Below are 24,054 nucleotides of genomic sequence, written 5' to 3' on the forward strand. Positions count from 1 at the left end.
CTAACTTCTGCTGCAAACTGAATTATTCCAGAATTGTATCAGACATGGGAACATAACTAAGGCATTAGACTCATCACCACACAGAATAATTTGCTTTCTGCTGGAAACAAAAGGGTAATTGTCTCTACTGGGAATCAGTATGATGCATGCTTAATAATATATTATTATTTAACAAGCCCCATGGGTGCTTTTAAGTAGAAGAATGGTACATAGGTTGCTTCATAGCAGTATTCTTTTATTGCTTCCCTGATATTACAAGAAGCTGTTCTTTAAAATTTATGCTAAATATTAGTTTTCAGTTCTTATTGCACCTAGAGGAGTTAAAGTTTGATCATACATGAGAGAATTTTGAGAATGAAACTGTATCTTGTTTTTTAGGGAAAGATGAGATCAAAAGATATTCTCTAGGGACACATATGATCTAATTAGTAATAAAACAATGACAGTTATGCCCTGTTGGCTTAATTAATGATATTCTCCAGTAAAATTGTTTACAAAAATAACTGTTAATAACAAATAAACAGGCTGTGAAGGGCTTCAGTGTGGTATTATAAAACAGAAAACTTGCTGGAATATGAGTCACCATTCAACTGAAAGTATTTTTTATTTCAAACAGATTTATTAGAATGGCCAAAACTCATAAAAGGAAGACAGCAGAACCAGGCCTGAATGTATGACCAATAGCAATACAACCCTGATTTGCCCATTATGTTACAAAACCTTGTTTTCCGAAATCCAGTCCTTTTCATATATCATTTTTTTGCCCCTAAAAAAATTATTATCTCATTTTCATTGCTAGATATTTTTTGTTCAGCTTTAGCTGGCTTACAGCAGTGAGATTTTTTAATCAAATCAGAAACAGTTGCATTTTTTGGTTGACCAGTTCCAGCTGACCTAACTGTTATCTGCTCATTGAGTTAGCTTAATTAACTGCACCTAATTTATGTTAAAAGCAATAGGAATTATAACAGGCAAAAAAAGTTAGATACTCAGAAAACTATCTTTGAAGTTAAAATTATTATAAATTTGCCTGCTTTTTCAGTGTTATTATTTGCTAGAGTGGTTAGCTGGAGCCTGGTGACTTCAGACAGTCTCCTTTGAGACTGACTTCCTGTTTATTCCATGTTTATCTGAAAGCATCCTTTAAGTAGTCAAACCAGAGCTCTAAGAACAAGAATCAACTATGACAAATTTTTAAGTAGACATTGCAGTCTGTTGTGTATATAAATCCTTCCATATAGTAGATGATATGCTGTACTTAGAAAACTGCTTCCCCTCTCAATCTTCAAATTAAGTGTCTGCAGAGTATTTCAAAACAAGCTTTCAGGGATAGGGGAGGTGTGGGAAAGTCCACAACGCGGTAATTGTTGGACTTTATGATCTTATAGGTCTTTTCCAACCTAGCTGATTCTATGATTATCGCACAAAATGGATTCAATTAGTGAGAAGCCACAATACTTGCAAACAGATTTTCCAGCCCAACTTATTATTGATGGAGTGGGTGGGAAAAGAAAACAGTGCAGTTCTCTAATTATTCTTCACTTTCATGGACGTCTTCTTCCCCAGCCCAAGATAAAATCTGATATGCCAAACACTTGTCTGACTTCCCTTTAATATCTTGAAGTCACGAAAAATGAACAACCCAAGGTGAACTTTCCTGCAGCTCACACTTATTTTTTTTCTGGGGACCTTTTTGTGGTGTCTACTGTTACTGTAATTTACATTTTTTAAAATCTCTTTATTTTGTTTATTTTTTACTGCTTTCTCCTATAGATTTCTCTCCGAATTTAATATACCAGTTGCTTTCAAGAATTCACTGCACATCATTTTTCTAAACTTTGATCATGAAGCACCAGATAGCACAGACCTACTTCATGCATTCACAGAAAATACTTTGATTTATTTATTAAAGTATGGCTTTTGTCTCTTTTATAACAATAGGAGAGATTTACCTCATTTTCAGCAGATGATTTACTACAACTGTGTATTTTGCGCTGACGTATTTGTGCATCCTCCATTGAGCTATATTTATACAGCCAAATATTTCTCTATAAAGATAGATTTTTGTATTTGTCTTACTGAAATTCAGAATATTTTTATCAGACCATTTGTCAGATTTTTCAAGATTGTCTTGAATTCTAAATTTGCCTCAAAAATCCATGCAACCATTCATCCAAGTCACCAACAGAAGTGCTGAACCCTCATAGGTACAGGGCAGATTCCCATAGAAACTTATTTTATTTAGCTGCTAGTCTGACAGTGGAAGACAAATTACTGCTCCTCTGGGTATATATTTCCAATTAGTTGTGCAACTGCTTAATCCAGTTGTCATTTCCCTAGTTACTTCATGACAGTGCCTTTTAAGTAGTACCAGACAAGACTGATATGTGCCAATCCCCCCTTGCAAAAAAAAAAAATAAAATTGCTATCTAGTCAAAGAAGGGGAATACTTTCTTTTAAAAAGTAGCATATTTGGAGAATACCATCTTGATTGGTACTTATCTCCCTGCTGTTTTCTATTTGCTTAGAAAATATTTGTGGAGTTTTTTTTTTGTTTCAGTAGGTTTGTTTGTTTTGGAGCTGAAATTAAACGGACTAATCTAGATCACTAGTTCCTTGCTTTTATTAAATACATTTGGATGACTCTGTTAGGCCTTCAAATATTTGCAGTTCATCCAGCTATTCTATAACCCATTCTTCCCTTACTAAAGCAGTGTAACCCCTTCTTTCTCTGCTGCACCTGTACTAATTGGCTGACTGGATCTGATTTTTTAAGTGAAAAAAAAAAAGAGAATATGAAGCGCATGATCAAATTAAGATAATAGCTGCCTATCCTGCCTCAGGAAAAAGTTTCTCATCTGAGTTAATATTAACCCTTACACCTCTTGTTTACTTTGCACTCTGGACCTTATGACTGTGTCCCTTTATGTCTGTGCAACTATTAATCTTTAGCAGTATCTATTAGAATCTACTGTTATTGTTCTCACATCTTGTTTTCAGGGGGACTGAAACCTTACCCAATCATGAGCGTGGCAACTGCTGTAAACCTGTGTCACATAAATGCAAATTGTGTGTTTTGTAACAGGACTGTGGCTGGGCAAGGGAGAAGCTCCATGACCTGCCTGACATGCTTTTTGGTGCCTCCTCCTCTAGAAAGGAGGAAGTAACAGGAGTGCGTTCTCCTGAAAGCAGCTGAGAATATCCAAGTGCAGAGAAGCCTTGGGCAGCAGTATAGAGCATCCAAGGACAGAGTAGAATGGGAGCATGAAGCATTGAGATAACCAGGAGTTTTCCTCATGAAAGGAGCAAGGGGCCCTTCTGAAGCAAGAAGTAGTTCCAAAGTCAAGACTCAGAACCAAAAGAAAGCAGGAGACCCAGAAAGAACTGTGTGCAGTTTGTGGAAACCAAGGAAGCTACAGGAACTTGCTGGAAAGAGCAGCAAGGCTGAAGAAACGGATGTGTCCTTACAAGAGCACAACTGGCAGGGTACTGGTTTGTTTCAGACCTTTAATTTCAGGCTCCTTTTCCCAGGAGATCTGAGGTTTTCCCTTATAAATAACTACCTGGTGGAGGTTTCTTATTTTGTGTTACAGTAATACCAAATTTAAGACACTGGTTAGCAAATTCAGGATTTTCTCACACCACATGTGGGGACCAAGTTCAGAAAAAAGTTATTGCAGACTCCTAGAGCTGATTAAAGACACAAGACAATAAGTACTCCTAAGCAAGCAGCAAAAAAGGTAGGAAATGGAGGAATCACCCAAGACTTAAGCCATGTTTTGATGTTCTGTTTGCAGTAAAAGGAAACTAGAAAACCTCCAGGTATGACTTAGGAGTCATCAAGCCACAAAACAACACCAGAATTGAAAAGCGCTGCTGAGTCAGTCCCTTAGTTCCCACAGATGAACTACAGTAATAAGGGTCTCTAAACCAGCGAACTGCCAAGACAATAGCCTCTGGAGCAATGGAATAAGAACTGCAGGGAGAAGAATTGGCTATCCAGAAAGTTCCTCCATTTATTGTCTGCAACTCTGCATTAGGTGGTCTTTCTCTGAAACAAAGGAGGGAAGGATATATTAAGCATCATTGTGAAATCCTTTGGCTTGTCTCCATTAATGATGACATAAGTTAGAATAAATTATTATATGAAATTATCCAACTATAAATTTCAACTTGAAAGAAAAAAATCAACTGATTTTTTTTTCTGGAGTTCCCCCTGCTCTCTCCACCAGACACAATGTAAAAAAGCAGAAAGCAGCGGAGATGAGCCAGCAGTTTCATGACTGGTGGGAAAGAAGGTTCCTGTTAGGTGGAACACTCAATATTATTTCAGTGGGATTGGTTGGGATTCTATGTAAACAACTCTGCCTTCATTTCTTAGGTTCTGAGGAGCAATATTTAGGATGGGGTCATGGGTGAGTTCTTGCCAGTTGATACACGTGTGCTGTGTTTAGACGTAGCAAAGCTACATTTTATAGTAATATTTTCTGTTTCCTGGAAAAACTGGTTCAAATAGCTATTGGATCTTCTGTAAAAAAAAAAAAAGTGACCTCCCACCTGGTAGTTTTTGTCTTTCAGGAGTCAAGAAAATCTCTTTCTTTTGAGAATCCCCATTATCCAGACAATTCCACACAGATGTCCAAGCTTCACAGATCCACAGCATTCCCTGTAAGCTTTAGTTCTGTTACACCTCCTTTTTCAGTCCCAACAATTATCTTCTCTGATCCTCACTTTTTTCCAAATGTAATTTTTCAAACTGCACAGGATTTAGGTTAGTTACACTGGACTTCTAGGTTTATTGTGATTTAATATCAGAAAGCAGGTGGAGACCATGTAACTAAAGTGATTATTCTGCCAAGACTTTTTGTGTGACAGACAGGCTTTGACTATTGCTGGTGCTCAGCTCTGAGAGATACCATTACATATATACCAGACCAAATTTAGGATTATAACAATTATAACCTGCTGCCTAATTCCTGAAAGTACACTTTCATGGAAAATATGTCTTTATTATGCACTCCTCCATAGCATAAATAAAGTGTATTTTACATCTGTACATATCCTTATTGAATTGCTGAGATACTATTCCAGCTTCAGCCTGTACTTTAAGGGCTGTTAAAACATCTGATTTAGGGAAGGTGCAGACATAAAAACAATCCAAGTACTAAAAAAAAAAAAATAATGGTAAGGGTAATAAAAAGCTCAGTCTGCCCAGTTTTTCAGAGGAGATTGAAAGCTTACTGTGTGCAAATACCTTGGAGAGAGGAAAAAAATATTGAAATTGTTTGGCTTTTTTTATTTTATTAATGAAGGCATAACAAAAGCCAGTGTCTGAAAGCTCAGCAGAAATCCAAATGAGAACAAAATATATGTTTTCAGCAGTTTCAGTAAAAAACTTGTCCAAGTTGTGTTTTCAAGTCTACATAGCATGAGTCTCTGAAAAATCAGTTTTACTGTACACTAGCATGGCTTAGTGAAATACAAATTACTTCACCCAAAGGGGGATAACTAAGTGAAATGTAACTGCATATGACTTTCATGTTAGATTATGAGCTAATGGTATAGTAGACTAAGGTTATTGGTAGAACACGTTATTGCTCCTTTGAAGAAGTTCCCATATATGTTACGAATAGGACTTCTTTTGCTCTCCAGCATAAAACATGTTTTGGTTATTTGCAATGGTATTACTGTAGGTTTGCTGGTACTGGTTACCAGATTACTTACTGATCTTTCTTTTTCTTCATGTGCACCAAACAGCAAAAATCATTAATTGTGCTATTTGGTTTTATAGTTATGGTATGTAATTTCAGCAGTAATGAGCAAATCAACTTGTTTGTATCACACAGGTATTTGTAGGTTGCTCAGACCATAAACCAACCTTTCAAGTACTGTTATCATCATATTTTTCCCCTGTATCTTATTTTTGGTTTTTTATTGTGTGAAAAGAGTCATATTTCAACTTTCTCACTGCTTCTTTTAAACAAAAAGATGAAACTTCCCTGGTCACTGGCCTAGATGTAACTTCCTGTTGTGCTGCAAAATGTAACCTTAAATATTTACAAATATTTGTAGGCATTAAATACACATGATCTTCAGTTTCTCATTTCTTGCTGTGAAGCATATACATGCACACAGATAGATATATACACAGATATGCATATTCTTCTTTTTTCAACTTTCTATACTTGAATTCACCGTTCATCCAGAGAACATGGTGTTGCGTGGTTTGAATCAAGGTTATTGCATATCCACAGATTGAATAAATCCTTTCTGCAAAATAAGGAAATATAAACAACTTTACATAAACATACCTTTAGCATTTAAAACCTAGTCATGTAGTCCTAGTAGAAGTATTTTAACCATTTTTTCCAGTATTTCTATAGGCATATCAGAGTCAAAGGAAATCTTAGTAACCTTAAAATCTAAATACACTAAATTGCAATTATTATTCTTTTTTTTTTTTACCAAGCTGGGAATTAAAGAGAAATAGGGAAAATAAACAAAATACTAGCTACTATAAACAAGCAAATGAAGGTTGCTGCCAGAACATTTCTCCAGTTTTAAACTTCCCACACCAGTCATAATGCCAGAAGATATTTTTCAAAGAATTTTAAACACCGTTGAAAATAAAGATTAAGATGAGTTTGACATACAGAATGAGAAAATCATAGAATTACAGAATGGTTGAGGGTGGAAAGAACATCTGGAGTTCATCAAGTCTAATCCCTCTGCTCAGTCAGGGTCAGCTAGAGCAGGTTGTCCAAGGACTGTGTCCAGTCCAGTTTTGAATATCTCTAAGGACGGAGGCTCCATAACCTCTTTGAGGCCATCTGCATAGTAAAAAAGTGTTTCCGTGCCTTTGGATGGAATTTCATATGTTTTAATGTGTCCATTATCTCTCATCCTATCAGTGGGCACCACTGAGTGTAGTCAGTGGCTCACTCTTCTTCATTCCCTCCTCTCATGTTAGTATACACATATAATATACTTTTGAGCCTTCTCTTCCCAAGGTTGACCACTCACAGTAATCTCAGCCTCTCCTCTTGTCAGATGCTCCAATCCCTTGCTCATCTTCATCACCCTGAATCACATTCACTCAAGTAGGTCCATATCTTTCTTGTACTGGGGAACTCAGCATGGGATTCAGATGTGGCCTTACCAGGACTGACTAGAGGGGAAGGATCACCTCCCTTGATCTCCTGTCAAACTCATCCTAATGTGGGCCATGAGGCTTTTGACATTCTCTCCTGCAAGGGCACACTGCTGGCTCATGGTTTGTTTGTTGTCCACAAGGACACCAAATTCGTTCACTGTTAGAGCTGTTTCTAGCTTACTTGCCCCGGTTTGTACTCCTTCCGAGGGAGCAGAATTTAGCACTTGACCTTGTTGAACTGAATGGGGTTACTGTTGGTCCATTTCTCCAGCCTGCCCAAGTCCCTCTGGAGGGCAGCGTGACCCACTGTTAAATTAGCCTCTGCTCCTAGATTTGTGCTATCTGCAAATCTGCTGAGTACGCTCCGTCCCATCGTGGTATGATAGACATGAATCATAGAATAGTTAGGGTTGGAAAGGACCTTAAGATCATCAAGTTCCAACCCCCCTGCCATGGGCAGGACACCTCACATTAAACCATGCCACCCAAGGCTCTGTCCAACGTGTTGAAAACAATTTGTCCCAGTATTGATTCCTGGGGTGCACCGTTAGTCACTGTTTTCAGTCACTGCTGATAACAATCCTATGATCCCAGCAGTTCAGTCAGTTTTCAGTCCACCTCAATGACCTTTTACCTAGCCTGTATTTTACCATTTTTTCTATAGGGATGTTAATGGACACAGGGTCAAAAGCATTGCTAAAGTTGAGATAAACAACTTCCACTGTCCTGCCCTCATCCACCAAGCCACTCATCACAGAAATCTATCAGATCACTCAGGCATGGATTCCCCTTCATAACTGTATGATGGCTAGTCCCCATTACCTTTCTGTCCCTCATGTTAGGAAATGATTTCCAGGACGATTTATCTCTATTCCCTTCCTTGTATTGAGGTAAGGCTGACCAGCTTCTGGTTCCCCAAATCCTCCTTCTTGCCTTTTCTATATATCAAATGGATCATGTAGCAATGGGTGCATATTCTCCCTACGTTTAACTCTTTTTGTCTTCTGCATACCTGAAGTGCATGTAACTCCTAAATTCTTCTTAGTTCAGGCACTATAGTTATTATTTGTTTAGAACAACTTACAACGATGAAAGATCTATTATTCAACCAGTCTCAGACACTTAGAATTTGGATAAATAGGGCTATTTTTATCCTGAATTCTGCAAAATCACACTTTCATTCTGTTCAGTTTAGTCAAAAGTTGAAATGACAGAGTTTATATGAAACAAAAAAAAACACTGGCTGACTGCTTATTAAGTGATTTCTAAAGCAATCTAGCTGTTGGTTTCAGCTGAACAGGAAAATTAGAGAAAATTTAAGTGTCAGGGGAAAAGTACTTAGAATTGGCCACTGTGGCAGCTAACTGTGCTAAATTAATATCTTCTGAGATTTTCCCTTTTTTGTTTTAAGTGTGAGTGGAAAAATGTTCAAGAAGGTTTTCAATTTTGCAACAATGGATTTCACATTGCACACGGATTTCAACGAAAATATTATCCTTATCAAAATTTAACATTTTACTGGTAGTTCTTTCTCATATTCAGACTTACAGTACTTTGTAGGGTTAAATTTCTGTCAGCATTAAAGTGCTGATGAAATGGGGATTACATGATAAAGAAATTTTTTTTTAATTACTGTCACAGAAGTCTCATTAATGCAGAGTCTCATCACAGTAATTGCTTGAGAAACAGGCATTAGAACATCTAACAGCTTTAAAAGACTTTGCTGCATTCAACCCAATGTTGCATAAGTGTGTTTGATTGCATTTTTTATCTCCATATTTACTTCTGACAAGGTAGAAATGGTAGAACACAGTATAGAATAATAAAAGTATAAGAAATAAGAAAATAGTGGAAACACAGCATTAACAAATGGTATGTCTAGTATTTAGTTATCTTTCTTTGCAGCAGACATAATACCAAATGTCAATCACCTGATTATTAGATTTTGCCCTTTTGAAATGCTTTAAAGACTAATTATGTGGACCAGACCGGTATCTCTTGCAATATCCCTGTGGTGATATCTGATAATAAAATGCCTTTGATCATATACTAGTCATATTCTTACTTCAAGTCACACACAGCATATCTCTAGAGGAATGGCAAAATATTGCTTCAGCTTGATTGTGCTGCTGGCTGGGAAGTTACCCAGTGAGACACAGGTTACTGTTAATTTTGATACTTTGAGTGGATGGATGATTTGACTTTCACTATATCTATAAGATGTAATGGTTTTAACATTAGTATTGGAAAAAATATGGTTCAGAAAATGGTTTGCAGAAGGTGTCCCAAGTGAGATATTATTTTCTTAGGAAAGCTTCTCCATAGAACAAAGTAAAACTTCAAATACATTGACTTCTCCCAGTAACAACATGGAGCCCTGTTAGGAAGACAGGAAGGCTCATTGAGTTAAAAAAGCTAAATTAGTGACAAATTGTTGGAGATGACTCTGTAATATTTGATGACAAAATATTTTATATACAAAATCAAATGTTTGGTGTACAATATATATTGTGTATCCCAAAGGGAATTAGGAAACTAATAATTCTGCTACAAAATTCTTGTTAAAGACACTGGGATGGCAACCCCCTCTGTAGAGTTAATCCTGTGATCAGATGGTTTACTTAAGAAGAGGTCTAGAAGAAGTGTGATCAAGCTAACACTGTCCTAGAGAGACCCTTTTTTTGAGAAGGAGTATCATGCAGAACATTTGGTAGGACCTTATAAATGATCCCATGGAATCAAGGGACATATACCCAGAGGATACACTTTGGGGAAAAATGCCATTTTTAGTCGTCTCAGTGACCTCTTTGTCCATGACAAAAAGTCCTGTGTTGTTCAAAAGGAAAGTAGCAAAATTCTAATTCAAAAGTAATTTCCTTAGTCTACTGCTCTGTACTTCTCACATCTCTGTTTCCTTCTATCTGCTCCCTCTCCTTTTTCTATGAAAGTCATCTATTTATATAACAATAAAAAAGCTTATGTCAGGATCCCAATTACCTATACCTTCCTCTTATCATGTCTCCTTTAACCTTAGAAGATCAATTCTTGCCTTCATTCAGCACAGTAAGACCAGCTTGGGATCTCTGTAAATATGCACAAAGCTACTTTCTTGTTCCTCTTTACTTTCCTTTTTAAAATTCTCCTTTGCATTGATGCCTACATCACCACCCGTTTGTCAGTGTTGATCTGACATCTCTACTCCTGTGCTTATAGGCACTGCCTTCAGAAGTTGCCAATATTTTTTCCTGTATTTATCCAGTATTTAAACAGTCAGTACTGATCTGTCACTAGTGTTCCTCAGCTGCATACTAGGAAAGTAATCAGTAACAACTTCATTAGTCTAGCTCTAGAAGTTTGGAGGAGGGTCAGCATTTGACAGAATTTGAGGATCTGAACAGGCTGATGGGGCAGAGCTGAGAGAGGACCACCTAAACCTAATGCATTATAACATCCTGTGGAGTGAATGGCAAATATGGATGAAGAGGTTGGTGACAATCAGAAATTGCTACAAGACAGCTTTTTCCTTCCATCCTATTCTTCTTTTATATATGAGTACTATTGTCTAAGACATATAGTCATAAGGCATATATAGTAAGTAAGGGGCAGAGCCTGCCAGTTTATATCCTGAAGTACAGCTGGAGACAAGCAGTCACATCAACACAAAATATCTTAGTTACTTATAGTTAAAATATACCAAAAAAGGAAAACAATTATGTTCATGTAACCAGGATGTGTCTTTCTTGTGCACTTAGAATTGTCTGATTTCTTACTTATTAGAAAACAAAAGTATATAGAAAGAAATGACAGCAACTTATTTACAGGTTAATTTATAATCTAAATGGTTGCATGGAACATTCTCCTGTTACGGGTTTTGTCTTAAGTGAGGGCTCAGAAGCTAAACACAGAACAGTACACTTAACACTAAGAGTATTTAGTTGTGGCTGCACATCTGGCCCATAGCATTTGCCATTCCAGGCAATGTAATTTTATGGATCAGATTCTCATAAAGCACTTTTCTACACCTTGTGCACTTCTGATGACAATTTATTCTTTCAAAGCCAAAGTCTTTATATACTAATGAACAACATGTGACACAAATAAAATAATGATTTCTTCTCATCACAGCTAATTAGGTTGGGCAGAACCTCTCAGTGATGCGGCCAAGTAGTTTTGAACAGGCTTCCACTGCTGTGAAACATCTGTTTGCGCTTGACTGTGTCAGGTTGCCAGAAGTGGGACCAAGCTAACTGTGGAACCAAGAACCAGTGTCAGACGTGCTAAGGTGGTGTAAGTAGCTGATTTTTCCTAATTGCTAAGAAATGTAGAGTACATAACCCAAGCTTACATCTTTTGAGGAGATTCATTTTTATTTGAAAAACTGAAAACAACTCAGATTAACACCACTTTCCTTGGGTTCTCCAAAGGCTCAGCACTGTGCAATTTTATACATCTTTCAAGTGTTATTTTTCTGTGATCAGGTTGACCCAGCACTGAAACAATTTTTGTCTCAATTAATTGTGCCTTCCTATTGAAAAAAAAAATCCTTCCTCTAGGCTTGCTATCAGTAGGTACAAGTGATTATCCACAATTGTTACCAAGATAAATTGTTGTCCACTTCTTTCCGAGGCAGAACATGATCAAATCCTGACAGATAGGCAATTTTAGGCAAAAAAAATTCTTCTCAGGAATAGTCTATAATGAATTAGCATATTGGCTATTTACCAGTTAATTTTTTACCATTATTTCTGGAAATTATGGTAGAATGATTCCTTTTCATTAATCAAATAACAGTAATTAAGTTCAATAATTCAGATTACCCTGTCTGCTTTTGTACAGAAGTTTTCTGCATGACCCTCAGGTTTAGTGGGCATGTTCAAAACTACAAACAAATGTTTAAAGTGGGTCTATTAGTACAGCAACTATTTTGATGCATTATGAAGAATTCCTGGACAGAATATCCCATCTGACAACTAACCATTGCTAATTAATTAGGGACATCCGCTAAAGAAGAGAAAATAATTCAGCTTTGTTGGTACTGTTAAATCAGAAAACATCTTAAATAACATAAGGTATTCCAAATTGGTTTAACAGAACTTGTTATGTAACCTTTAGGAAGGACGGAAGAGGAAGAGTGAGCCTTTAAGTATGTACATATATCTGCTCTGAATGTTCATCTTGGTGCTGTAACAAGATGTCTTTCTTATATGGCATGATCAAGGCACTCTAAGAACACATTATGGGAAATACACACTCTTATGACCTGCTTGTGTTGCGCCATATCTTCTTGTAGTGAGATCCCAGAGGTCCATGAGATGACTCAGTATCCTGAGGATGTTAAATCCATGCAACTGAAAGCATTGAATTAGCTTGACTCAACACAGAAGAGTTTACAAAACAAGCAAAGCTTTGCTCCCTTTCAGATACAGATCCTATATCCTCCTCTTCCAGAGACAGGATGTTAGATACTGGTTTTAATCTAATATTCCCCACCACTCCATATTATCCTTACATGTGTATGATGTTCTGTGCTCCTGAAATCTGTTCCTTAGTTTTGCAGTAAGTTCTCTTTCTTTCAATAGAGTAAAAGTCCTGGAAACCTGAAAGGTGAGAGTCCTGAGGCATGTATTGATATCTTCTTTCTTTATACAATAAAATATTTTGGGTTACTTTTTTGCATTTATAAATTTTGAATACTATGAACAAAGGAAAGTTAGAACTCTTAGAGAGAGAACCTAATGAATCTGAGAAATACAGCCCTGTTTTGGGCAGACCATGATTTTCATGTCATATAGGCCTTTACTGGGAGCATGGAATTTGTTATTCAGAGTTTTCTCTGACCACTCTGGTTAATCTCATTCTCTAAACACAACAGCTTCCCTATGTAAACACTAAAATGTGCCTTTAATTTATTACTACTTGCAGACTTGGAATTTATTGGATTTACAGAAGACAAGAATAAAGCCTGTTGCCATCTGTGTGGATCAAAGCATTTCTTTGTTAGCAGGATGTGCGCAAAAAGCATTGCTAGTGACAAAATTGTATCTCCAGAGCAAGCCCTGCAAAGATTTAAAGCTGGAGTAGTATTCAGAGGTAAGGAAAAAGGAGATGGAAGAAAAGCATTAAGGTTGTTTGACTTTTTAGTTATAGACTACAATGTAGTAGAAGAGATTTTGTTTTCTTTTGTAGCATTTTCATACTGACAGCTGTACTTCTTGTTTCCTGAATACACAGTCCATGTTGCAAAGAGCCCTATGATATTCAAAATAAATTAAATGTGAGGTATTTCTGTATTAGATTTTGCTCAAGAAACACATCTGAGCATAATAAAATAATACATACAGCAAGTATTGAAGTTTCATTTATTTCAATGGGATTTGTACCTGGACCTCAGTGAAATTAGTTCTTTAATATCTCTTTCTACTGTTTTTCATATGCAGCCCAATTCACTACAAAACAGCTAGTGGACTCCTTAAAATACCACCAATAAGCAGCTGTTCTGCAACTTGTACATACAAGGTCTGAAAGGGAGACTGTCACTCTTGTCTAGAGGATTAATTTCAGTGGGATTTTCTTTAAAATCTACTCCTATGTTTTCAAACTCATAGGGACAATTCAGGGTTATGCTTTTCAAAGGTACTATTAGTATTAATAATATGAAAGGTGCTATTTTCAAAAGAATAACAAAAAAATCACAAGAATATCAAGAAAACTGTTGCAGGTTTTTTCTCCTCATGAAAACCTTCCTACAGCATGTTCCCTGTATACTTATGCAAACCCCACAGATGTCTACATTTTATAATACAGAGATATTTTAAGCCAATCCATCATCCATGCCTAACAGCACAATGTAGCTTGACAGAGACTACCACTTGCATGAAGCCTTGAAGAAATATAACACCTGAATCATCATGAGTGTTAATATTTATATTCGCAATCTCACTTGCCTTCAGGGCTTTGCAGATGCTACTGCTAAAATGTAAGATAACCAAAGATGACATGTTAGCACCTGAAATATAGTTATATAAAGCAAAGGTATTATTTATGAAGCCTTTTATTAGAGGATATGTTTAAGTACTGCAACACAAAACTATATGAAGACATCTAAGCTAACTCTAAAAACACATTGTCACTAAGAGGAAATGGCATAGTTGTTCTAATGTGATATTCTGCCTTGGCCGTGGCATGTCATTTCTCAGCCAAACTAATTTCCTTGGATGTAATTCCACAGAGATGTGTGCAGCCCTCTAGCACTGACTGAATGAGACTGCTCCATGGGAGCCTGGATATTTCTGTGATGTTCCTCTTTGCTGTGTAGACTGACACATATGAAGAATTTTGAAGGTTTGGTCCGCTGCTCATCTTTTCATGGGGCACAGCAATTCACAGAACTTACATGAACTAGCAATAACTCTACTTAGGTGGCTCTGAAAGTTAAGAACTTGACAGCCCTAAGGCCACAAAGAGGATGAGTACGTTAGAAAGCTTTTGTGGCATCATTTTGGGGATCATTTCCAAACAACCCTGGGTATATGACGAATACTAAATTTACATATAAGAAACAAAACCGAACTGTGAAGATGAATTTGAGAGCCTCTGTTATAAAATTAAGAGATGATTAATATGGCAAGCTGAAAAGCTGAGTGAAAGGTTTATTTCCTTCAATTGGTCTGGCTGCATTTGAACAGAAGAAAAATTATATGCTTACACAATTCAAAGGTGGATGGCAAATGTTAATCCTTACCTAATGATTGATCTGCCATGGATTTGTTTTACATAAGGGATCTCCTCCCTCTTAATGATGCTTACTGAACTATTCAGATATCTAGAAAGGGTAAAAATTGTCCTGGAATGACTATGAGGGTAGATTTTTACATGAGGCTTTATCACATTTTTAACAGCTTTTCAACTCCAAGTCATTGTACAGATAAGGCTTAGACACATTTCCTCTTAGCAGTGACTTCAAGTACTTAAAAATGTACAAGTGTGTAGAAGCCCTAAAGAACTGTAAAAACTAAGTTGTGTATAAAGGGAATCCCACATGAGAATGTAGGACTATAGAGAAGTTCATTTATCCTATGTAACCAAGCTGCTAAAAGAGAAAACATGTTTTGGCCTGGGATTCTGCCTTGAGAGTAGGGAGGAGATGAAGTTGTGTTCTAGAAATAGTTTTGGCTAGTAGGTAACTTGAAAAATATGAAGTTCTGCTTTCTGTGATTCCCAGAGGGAGATAAGGAGTTTTGTGGGGGCCAAGAAAGGAAAGGATTGCCCTCTTTTCTCTAATATCCTGATTGTGATGAGATATGACATTAAGGGCATAATTTTCTCTTTTCAGCATGCACTTACTAGATCTATGTTTAACCATTGTGGCAGGTTGACCATGGCTGATCACTAGGTGCCTGCCATGCTGCCTTATCACTCCCTTTCCTCTGCAGGACAGAGGGAGAGAAAATAAGGTGAATAAGAAATTCTGGTTTGAGATAAAAGCAGTTTAATAAATAAAAAGCAAAGACCTGAAGCACAGAAGCAAAGGAAAACAATAAGACTTTAATCTCTATTTCCCATCAGCAGGTGATGCCCCACCACTTCCTAGTAAGCTGGGTTTCAGCAAGTGTACTGGTTGCTCTGGAAGGCAAATGTGGCTTTTATTACTGAGCATGATGTCATATGCTATGGAATATTCCTTTGGTCAGTTTGGGTCAGCTCTGGCTGTATCCCCTCTCCACCTCTTGCCCACCCCACAGCCTACTGGCCTTTGGAGGGAGGACAGTTTGGAGAGACGGGGTTGATGTCATGTGAGCACTGCTGAGCAGCAGCCAGAACAGCGGTGTGTTATCAACACCTTTCCAGCTACCGATACAAAGCACAGCATTACAAGGTCTGCAATGGGGAAAGTTAACGCCATCCCAGCCAGAATCAGTACACCCCTGCAGAATTTTAAGGGCATTCAAAATTTACTTCCAGAGGACTGTCTTAGCCATAAATCCTTAAAACTGAAGAAATAAACATGTCTGTCTTCTGGGGGAGGGGGAGGAGGGGGAATGGGGAGGTGTGTCCAAGTTCTGAGTAATACGTATTTGAGTGTTGTTTGTCCAAACATAAATCCAAATCTGACATTCTGACATGGTTCCAACTTACTATGTTTTATAACAGAACTCTTAGTTCCTTAAAAGGCTGTAAATCTTATTTCCATACATGAGAACCCACATGTATCTACAACCATATTCAAGAGCACAGAGTGAAAAATGCAGCATATCACCTCAAGAAAAATGCTAGTTCTTCTCCAGGTTAGGCAAATTTTTAATTTCAGCTATTATTTTCTTTTTTCTTTTTTTTTTTTTTTTTTAAGGCTAAGAGACATCAACATTTTCTCAGATGGAAAATGGTTCAATAAATCTGCTGATGAATCTGTTGGGATTAACAACTGCTACTTCCAACTCAACATCCAGTCTTCAAGAGGGCCCTACAATGCCCAAAGGAAAAGCATTTCCTCTAGTCCTGACCATTGAAACCAGGGGCTGAATCCACCATCCTATTTGGAGGACTATAGGAGAATGGTGGATTAATCTCTTCTGTTATTCTTAAAATGCATGTATCCTTTCTTGCTGGCAATCCCAATAAAATAAATTCTTAAGTGTTTTTCACTGCGAAGGCTTATGGGGAGAATATTAGTATATAAAACCTTTAATGCATGCCATACCTATCATGTTTAATTAAATATTATCCACATAGACAAGCTATTAAATAAGTATGAGTGTATCCACAAAAGCTTATCATCCCAAAGTTGGACCAGTTACAGAGGCAACAGGATAACTAATGTTACTTTTTCTAATATTTTTTTAGGAAATATCTATCCACCCTACCAAACACAAAAGTCAGATTTAGGATGAAATCCATTAAAGGCAGGTCAGATTTCAGGCTTCTGGAAGAGTCACATAGCCTATCATAGAAAACACATGCAAATGTTGATGAACAAACACAGTATCTCACTATAAAGTAATGTACATATATATACACAAATATATAGACATATATATAAAACAAAACTTATACTTAACATTGAATTACTTATACCATTTTCAATTACTGAACACTTGCACTGGATTGCAAAATTACTCTAGAATTAAATGACAATAGATGGTAAATACAACTCAAAGAAACCACACACTGCAAACCATCCTGCATGTCTTGCAGTTGTTGCACAGCCTGGTAAAATGTGGTACTACATCCCTCAGCTGTTACAAACCACAGCGACCACATGTTCCCTAACCTCTGCAGTGGGCATCATCCCTTGCACATCTTCCCTTCGCAATCTATCCAATCTAGCCCACAAGTTCTGCAAACTCAAGTTTTCTTTGTCTGCTCTGATTTTATCAGGCTTGACTCCTGTTATGACAAATATGGTTGATTTTCTTCTCATTAATAATATCTAATACACACAACATTTCAATATGAAAACAACAGATTTCAATATCTCATTTTTTTCAATATGCAAGTGTCACATACAAATGGTAAAACCTTTCACATAAAACTAAACCAGATTGATTTTTTACACTACTCAGAAGTCTTACTGCGTATTGTATTGCTAACTTGAATGTAAATTAAATTATTCTGTGTTATATTTTAGCCACTGATTTCAATTCTCAGTTACCTTCTGGGACAGAAGTGGCAAGAAAATGGGCCAGTATTTTATATGTCAAAAACAACTTTTGACATTTTGTGGCTTGTGACCTAGCTTGTTTGGTTTTCCTGATATTTTCCCTTAAGTTCTCCGCATTGTGTTGCAATAACCCAACACATTCAATACCTCAAAGTATATATATATGTATATATAATTATTTTTTTGGCTCTCCCTGTGCAAATTCCATCTCATAGGTTTCTATTAACACTGTTTCTTGTGAGGTCTTCTAGGCTGCAAATAATAAAAAATTTGGTCACACTAGGGCTCTGTCTAACCCCTGTCTTCAGGTCAAACCAATTAGTCCTATTTTAGTCGTATACGGTTTTGACCAACTCTTAGATAAGCATGAATAGTAAATACTTGGTTTTATAAAGTTTTCTGCATCTGAAAGTGCTACTTCATCAGACAGAAGTTTTCTGCCTTGGATTCAGTCTGCAAAAAGACAGTCCATGAAAATATTTAGCAAGGGTGTCAATAATGTGTTTACACAGTAATTTTTATAGGGAACAAAGCAACCATCAGAGACCATGGACTTATCCTGGTTTTGGCCATTTTCTTTACTCATATTAGAAGCTTAAGAAACATCTGGATAGCTGCCCTTTCTTTTTATTTTATGTATGTTATTCATTTAGTATTACTAGTCAATCGTGTCCTCATTACACCTTCAGCTAGATCTCTAATGCTTTCTTTATATCTCACAAAAAATATTTACAATTACTAGAATATAGCCAGATTACACCTTTCTTTATAGATAGTTGAGGGATGCTCTAAATGTAAATTCTGCACCGTATCCTTTTATACTTACTTTGATAGAATGGAAAGAGGCATGTTTTCCTAGATGTTCCCACAGTCTCTCTCAGGCTAAATGAATTGACAAAAATAAACAGGCGTTAGCAAAGCTGATCTTTACTGCAACTAACATTTGTACTCAGATCACATACAACAGTTTGTCCTTTATTTGTACATATTCCAAAGTGCTGTATTTCAGAATACAGCGAAACTTCTAAGTCTTTAATTTTCCATTTTTTGTGTTTCAGTCTGGCTGCATAACAATTTAGGTAAGTCATGTTCAATAGTTCTGCAAAATATTCTGTATTTGACAGTGTCTATTCATATTTTTATGTGGGAAAGAAATGTTTGATCGAATAGCATAACAAGTATGTATCTCAGATGAAAATTCCTCATTTTGTTCTATGATAGCTCTCAAAAAACAGAGACTTCCTTCATCTTAAGCACTTTTCTCTGGACTGCTTTCTTAGTACATCACTAAGCCATAATACTTCTGATCAGACAGAGGCTTATTAAAGGTCTGCTGCATGTCTTTTCCTAGTTCTAGAAGAAAATCCCAGCACGGGTAGGCTTAATTTGGTCAATGCTTAGTTTGGTTATAAATAAAGGATTCAAAGAGCAGCTCTCCATTCTTGACAGATCCATTGATTTTTTTGGCAAGTTTCTCATGGCAGATGTGCTCAGTAGAACTGTAGGGTATGCTTATAGCTACTTACAGATTTTTGGAAGCTGCTGTTTCTGCTAAGTTATTCAGTTTAGAACTGGAAACCCACATTTTATAATAAAACTCGGTGACATCTGTCACAGCTTGATTACTTATGTTGAGGTAGCTCCTTAGTGTGAATAAATAACGGTATGATAGTTCATGTGTAATGCTGCTATCTATCCAAAGTCTAAAATCAGTTTCCTATCAAATCGTGAAACAGAAAAGGCTCCAAATGGGTATAAGGGCAAACTTTTCACCATGAAGACAGTCAAGCATTGGAACAGGCTTCCCAGAGAAGTTTGTGCAGTTTCATTGTTGGAGATTTTCAACCTTGACTGATTAAAGCCCTGAACAATGTGGTCTGACCTTGCTTTGAGAAGGACTTCTTGAAGTCCCCTCCAACCAGTATTTTTCTATGATTCTGTAAGAACTATTTTGCTCTTGATTTAGAAGAATAGGTGTATTATTTTTGCTCCACGGCAGTTCTGAGTTAACTATACATCATCTTAATAAGATATTAGTTAATATGGCACATCCAATGAACATCACTATCATTTTAACTGACAAAGTTTTATTTGGTAGCTTTAATATCAGAAGAAATTTTAAAATTCAAATAATAAGTTGGGAAGGTTTTCTCCCTAATCTGTAATTATTAAATTTTGGCAAAAGATAAACCAATAAAACTTTAATTGCCTGAGACATGATGAGGAAGGAAGTACACCGAAATACCAGAGCTTTATTGATATTCGAGTTCCAGTCTACAATTTTATGGACTTTTCAATGCTAATCCAAAGGAACAATTGCTTACTATTCTTTCTGTCATAGTCAGTGATTCCATGCTCTAAGAAAATAAATTAATCGTAGAAAGACAAGATCAAAGTATAAGAGCAACTATGACTACAAAACAATATCCACATGACTTGAGAAGTCTCCAGAAACAAGACTGAATGCAGACACAGTGGAATAACAGAGAAGAGAGAGGAAACTTTATTTGTCTGGAAGAACATTTTTATCAGCAACACTGGTAGAAAGGTACTACTGAAGCTCCAAAACATATTGCATTAGTGTGTACTCTAAAGAGAAGGTGATAAAAATAATCAACATTTTTTTCGGAGACAGAAACTGCAGTGCACTACACATACCATATTTTGTAACAGTTCTGCTTTCATCTACCAACTCTACCTGTAAATTGCCCAAAGCTGTCATCTACCTGAGAATCAAACAGAACATTTTACAGAAGTGGCACTGGAGGGCTAGGACTTACAGTAGATTATAGGAATTCAAATGACTTTGTAGTGTCAGGGAATCAAACATGAGTTTTGTATTCATTGTGTGACAAAAAGTTCTCTCTAGAGACTGCATTTCCCATATAATGATGGAGTCCATTAAAACTTACCAGAATATTAAAAGACTAGACTAGGGATTTAAGAGGAAGTTACTACTGTTCATGTAAAAAGTGATTTGGGCTTATCTGAGATTTTTGTTTTTAATTAAGACAGAACAAAAAAGAAAGCATTCACAATGTTAATCTGTTTCATTTTTCATAGTTTAACTATGAAATAAAGATAAATAAGGCTGCGATCATTATCTTTGGATAGCTTGAGGCAAATTCTCTCTGTAATCCTACAACTGGGTAACTTCTGAGTACTTCATGTAGAACTAAATTTGTTTTCCAGAGTTAAAAAAATCATACTTCCAATACTAGTAGTAATTTAACGGAAGTATTATCGTGTGTCCAATGCAGATAACTATCTAGTAGATTTTATTGGAGTAATAGAATTATAGAATCACAGAATGGTTTGGGTTGAAACAGACCTAAAGATCATCCAGTTCCAGCCCCCTGCCTTGGGCAGGGACACCTTCCACTAGACCAGGTTGCTCAAAGACCCATCAAACCTGGCCTTGAACACTTCCAATAGGGCATCTGCATCTTGTCTGGGCAAACTATTCCAGCACTGCTTGCTCTTGGACAAAGTCCCTCTGCAGGTTTCTTGTAGTCCCCCTTTAGGCTGTGGAAGCTGCTCTGAGGTCTTTCTGGAGCCTTCTCTTCTCCAGGCTGAATAAGCCCAGCTCTCTCAGCCTGTCTCCATAGGAGAGGTGCTCCAGCCCCCAGATCATCTTCATGGCCCTCCTATGGATTTGCTTCAACAGGTTCATGTGTTTCTTATGTTCGGTTCTTACAAGTCTTCAGGCACCTAATGTTCATTGCAAACCCTATCTGTAGGTACCTGTTTGTTGTACTTGGCTGCCAGCAGACACACCTAACATTAACATTACTCCAACAGTAACTTTCAGAAGTTTCTCCACACAAACAAACAAACACATACACACACAAAAAAAACACAAACAAAAAACAAAAGATCCCAGTTTATAGCAAATTAATCCCATTACTCTGAGTTTGACAATTTTAATTACTTTCTGCGCATGCCCACAGGTAATCTACACCCAGGTACACTGGGCTTTAAGATTAAAGTATAACAGAACTTAATAAAAAATCTAATTCTTCCCCTAAAAGGAGGTTAGCTGAGATGAAGCTGGGAACAAGCACTAAAGCTTTCAACAGCCACAGTCCCTACAAACTGCTTTGTGCAACAGATGTATTCTAAAAGTGTAGGTGTGAAAAATGCATTTCTGGTATCCTTTAAAATAAAGCACACAAACAGCCCATATATGAATGATTCACATCATAAATCTTCCTTCTTTTAAAGTCCATATTGATCTTTGGAGGGCAATAACCAATAAGGTAATGTATGCTATGAATATAATTGCCTATAATCATTGAGAAAAACTAAAATGAGGAAGGCACTGACTACAGCGTTCAGACAAGCTGATCCATTTGCTCTTGATCACCCCAACTGTACATTCAGGAAGGGCAGGTTGCATTTTAAACGATTCTGTTGTCTTAGGGGGTGCTATACACCAACAAGGCAATTATTGTTCTATGGAAGTAGGTTATATCCAGAGAGTACAAAAGGTGTCTTCAGTTTGTAGGTTTATGAAGACTGCCTCTACTGGGGGCTGCTACACCTCATGGTACACCCTCAGTGCTGATATGAGAAAAGCCTCCTCCTGGAGCACACTGTGACTCCCACCCTGTCAGACACAGAGGGACTAGAACTATCAGGTACACCACAACATGTATGTCCCTATAGACTTGCATGAATTCAGCTGGTACCAAGGCAGAAGGAAACTTGCCAGTCTGGAACAAGAATGACAGAATAAAAAAACCTGTGAGGTCATGGCTGGTTGGAAAACAAACTAGCTTCCCAGTAGGGTGGGCCTGAATTCATGAGGTTTTAGGGAACATGATGCCTGGCCCTTGGTGCTTTTCTTTTTCCCCAGCAATCTGGCTTTTTCTTTCTGGTGCAGCACTGGCTACCATTCTGTGCAGACAAGCCAGAATGCTGAAGCTGCCCTCAAAATATTCCCAATGGCAGTACTCCAACAGGAAAAAGCCATGAGTTAACCCCTTTCTCTATGTCAATGGATGAGTTGTATATGAACTGGGTTAGATCAGGCTTCCCTACTGCTGTCTTTGGAGCTACTAGATCTGTGCCAGGTGGATGGACAGTGGGATTAAGTGCACACTCAGCAAGTTTACCCATGACACAAAGCTGTGTGGTTTGGTTGATATGCTGGAGGGAAGGAATGCCATCCAGAGGGACCTCAACATGCTTGTGAGGTGGGCAGATGTCAACTTTATGAAGTTTAACCATGAAAAGTGCAAGGTCCTACACCTGGGTCGGAGCACTCCCAGGCACAGCTACAGGTTGGGCAGAGAAGAGATTCAGAGCAGCCCTGCGGAGAAGGACTTGCGGGTGTTGGTTGATGAGAAAATGAACATGAGCCGGCTTCAGTGTGCGCTTGCAGCCCAGAAAGACAACCATATCCTGGGCTGCATCAGGAGAGTGACCAGCAGGTGGAAGGAGGTGATCCTGCCCCTCTACTCTGCTCTTGTGAGACCTCACCTGGAGTATTGTGTGCAGTTCTGGTGTCCTCAACATAAAAAGGACATGGAACTGTTGGAACAAGTCCAGAGGAGGGCCACGAGGATGATCAGGGGACTGGAGCACCTCCCGCATGAAGATAGGCTGAGTAAGTTGGGGCTGTTCAGCCTGGAGAAGAGAAGGCTGTGTGGAGACCTCATAGCAGCCTTCCAGTATCTGAAGGGGGCCTATAAAGATGCTGGGGAAGGGCTCTTCATTAGGGACTGTAGTGATAGAACAAGGGGTAACGGGTTAAAACTTAAACAGGGGAAGTTTAGATTGGATATAAAGAAGTTCTTTACTGTAAGGGAAGTCAGGCACTGGAAGGGGCTGCCCAGGGAGGTTGTGAATGCTCCATCCTTGTCAGTGTTCAAGGCCAGGTTGGACAGAGTCTTGGGTGACATGGTTTAGTGTGAGGTGTCCCTGCCCATGGCAGGGGGGTTGGAACTAAATGGTCTTAAGGTCCTTTCCAACCCTAACTATTCTATGATTCTATGATTGCTCCCCCACTGGGAAAACTGAAGTGGAGTAAAAGCTTCAGTGGAGAACCTGGACCACAGGCATCACTGTATCCTTTGGACACAGGGATCACATTCCACGCTCTCATTTTCTGGAAGTAGATGTGCAGAGTACTACTCAGTGTAGAGGTTAAGATGCCTAAATTTATGTGTACATGCACATGACTGTTAGGATTCTACTGATCTGAGCTCTTCTTACCAGTGGAGAGCAATTTATCCTGAAG

At 37.7% G+C, this 24,054-nt stretch overlaps 1 long non-coding RNA gene across 2 annotated transcripts; it reads left to right on the forward strand.

Moving 5' to 3' along the window:
• The first annotated feature begins 3,011 nt into the window (after positions 1–3,011).
• LOC133269911 (uncharacterized) lies at positions 3,012–17,053 on the forward strand. 2 transcript variants are annotated; one of them, XR_009743597.1, is made up of 4 exons: positions 3,012–3,492; positions 11,279–11,440; positions 13,076–13,243; positions 16,994–17,053. It is a non-coding gene; the product is annotated as an uncharacterized LOC133269911 (long non-coding RNA). The 2 variants fall into 2 exon arrangements; XR_009743598.1 differs by lacking the exon at positions 16,994–17,053 and adding an exon at positions 16,304–16,403 and having other exon boundaries at positions 3,013–3,492.
• Positions 17,054–24,054: the final 7,001 nt, after the last annotated feature.

This window comes from Pezoporus flaviventris, unplaced genomic scaffold (genome assembly GCF_033815535.1).
Source record: "Pezoporus flaviventris isolate CSIRO_AGI_PZ_B2104156 unplaced genomic scaffold, CSIRO_AGI_Pfla_v1 ptg000016l, whole genome shotgun sequence".
In the NCBI taxonomy this organism is placed as follows: Eukaryota; Metazoa; Chordata; class Aves; order Psittaciformes; family Psittacidae; genus Pezoporus; species Pezoporus flaviventris.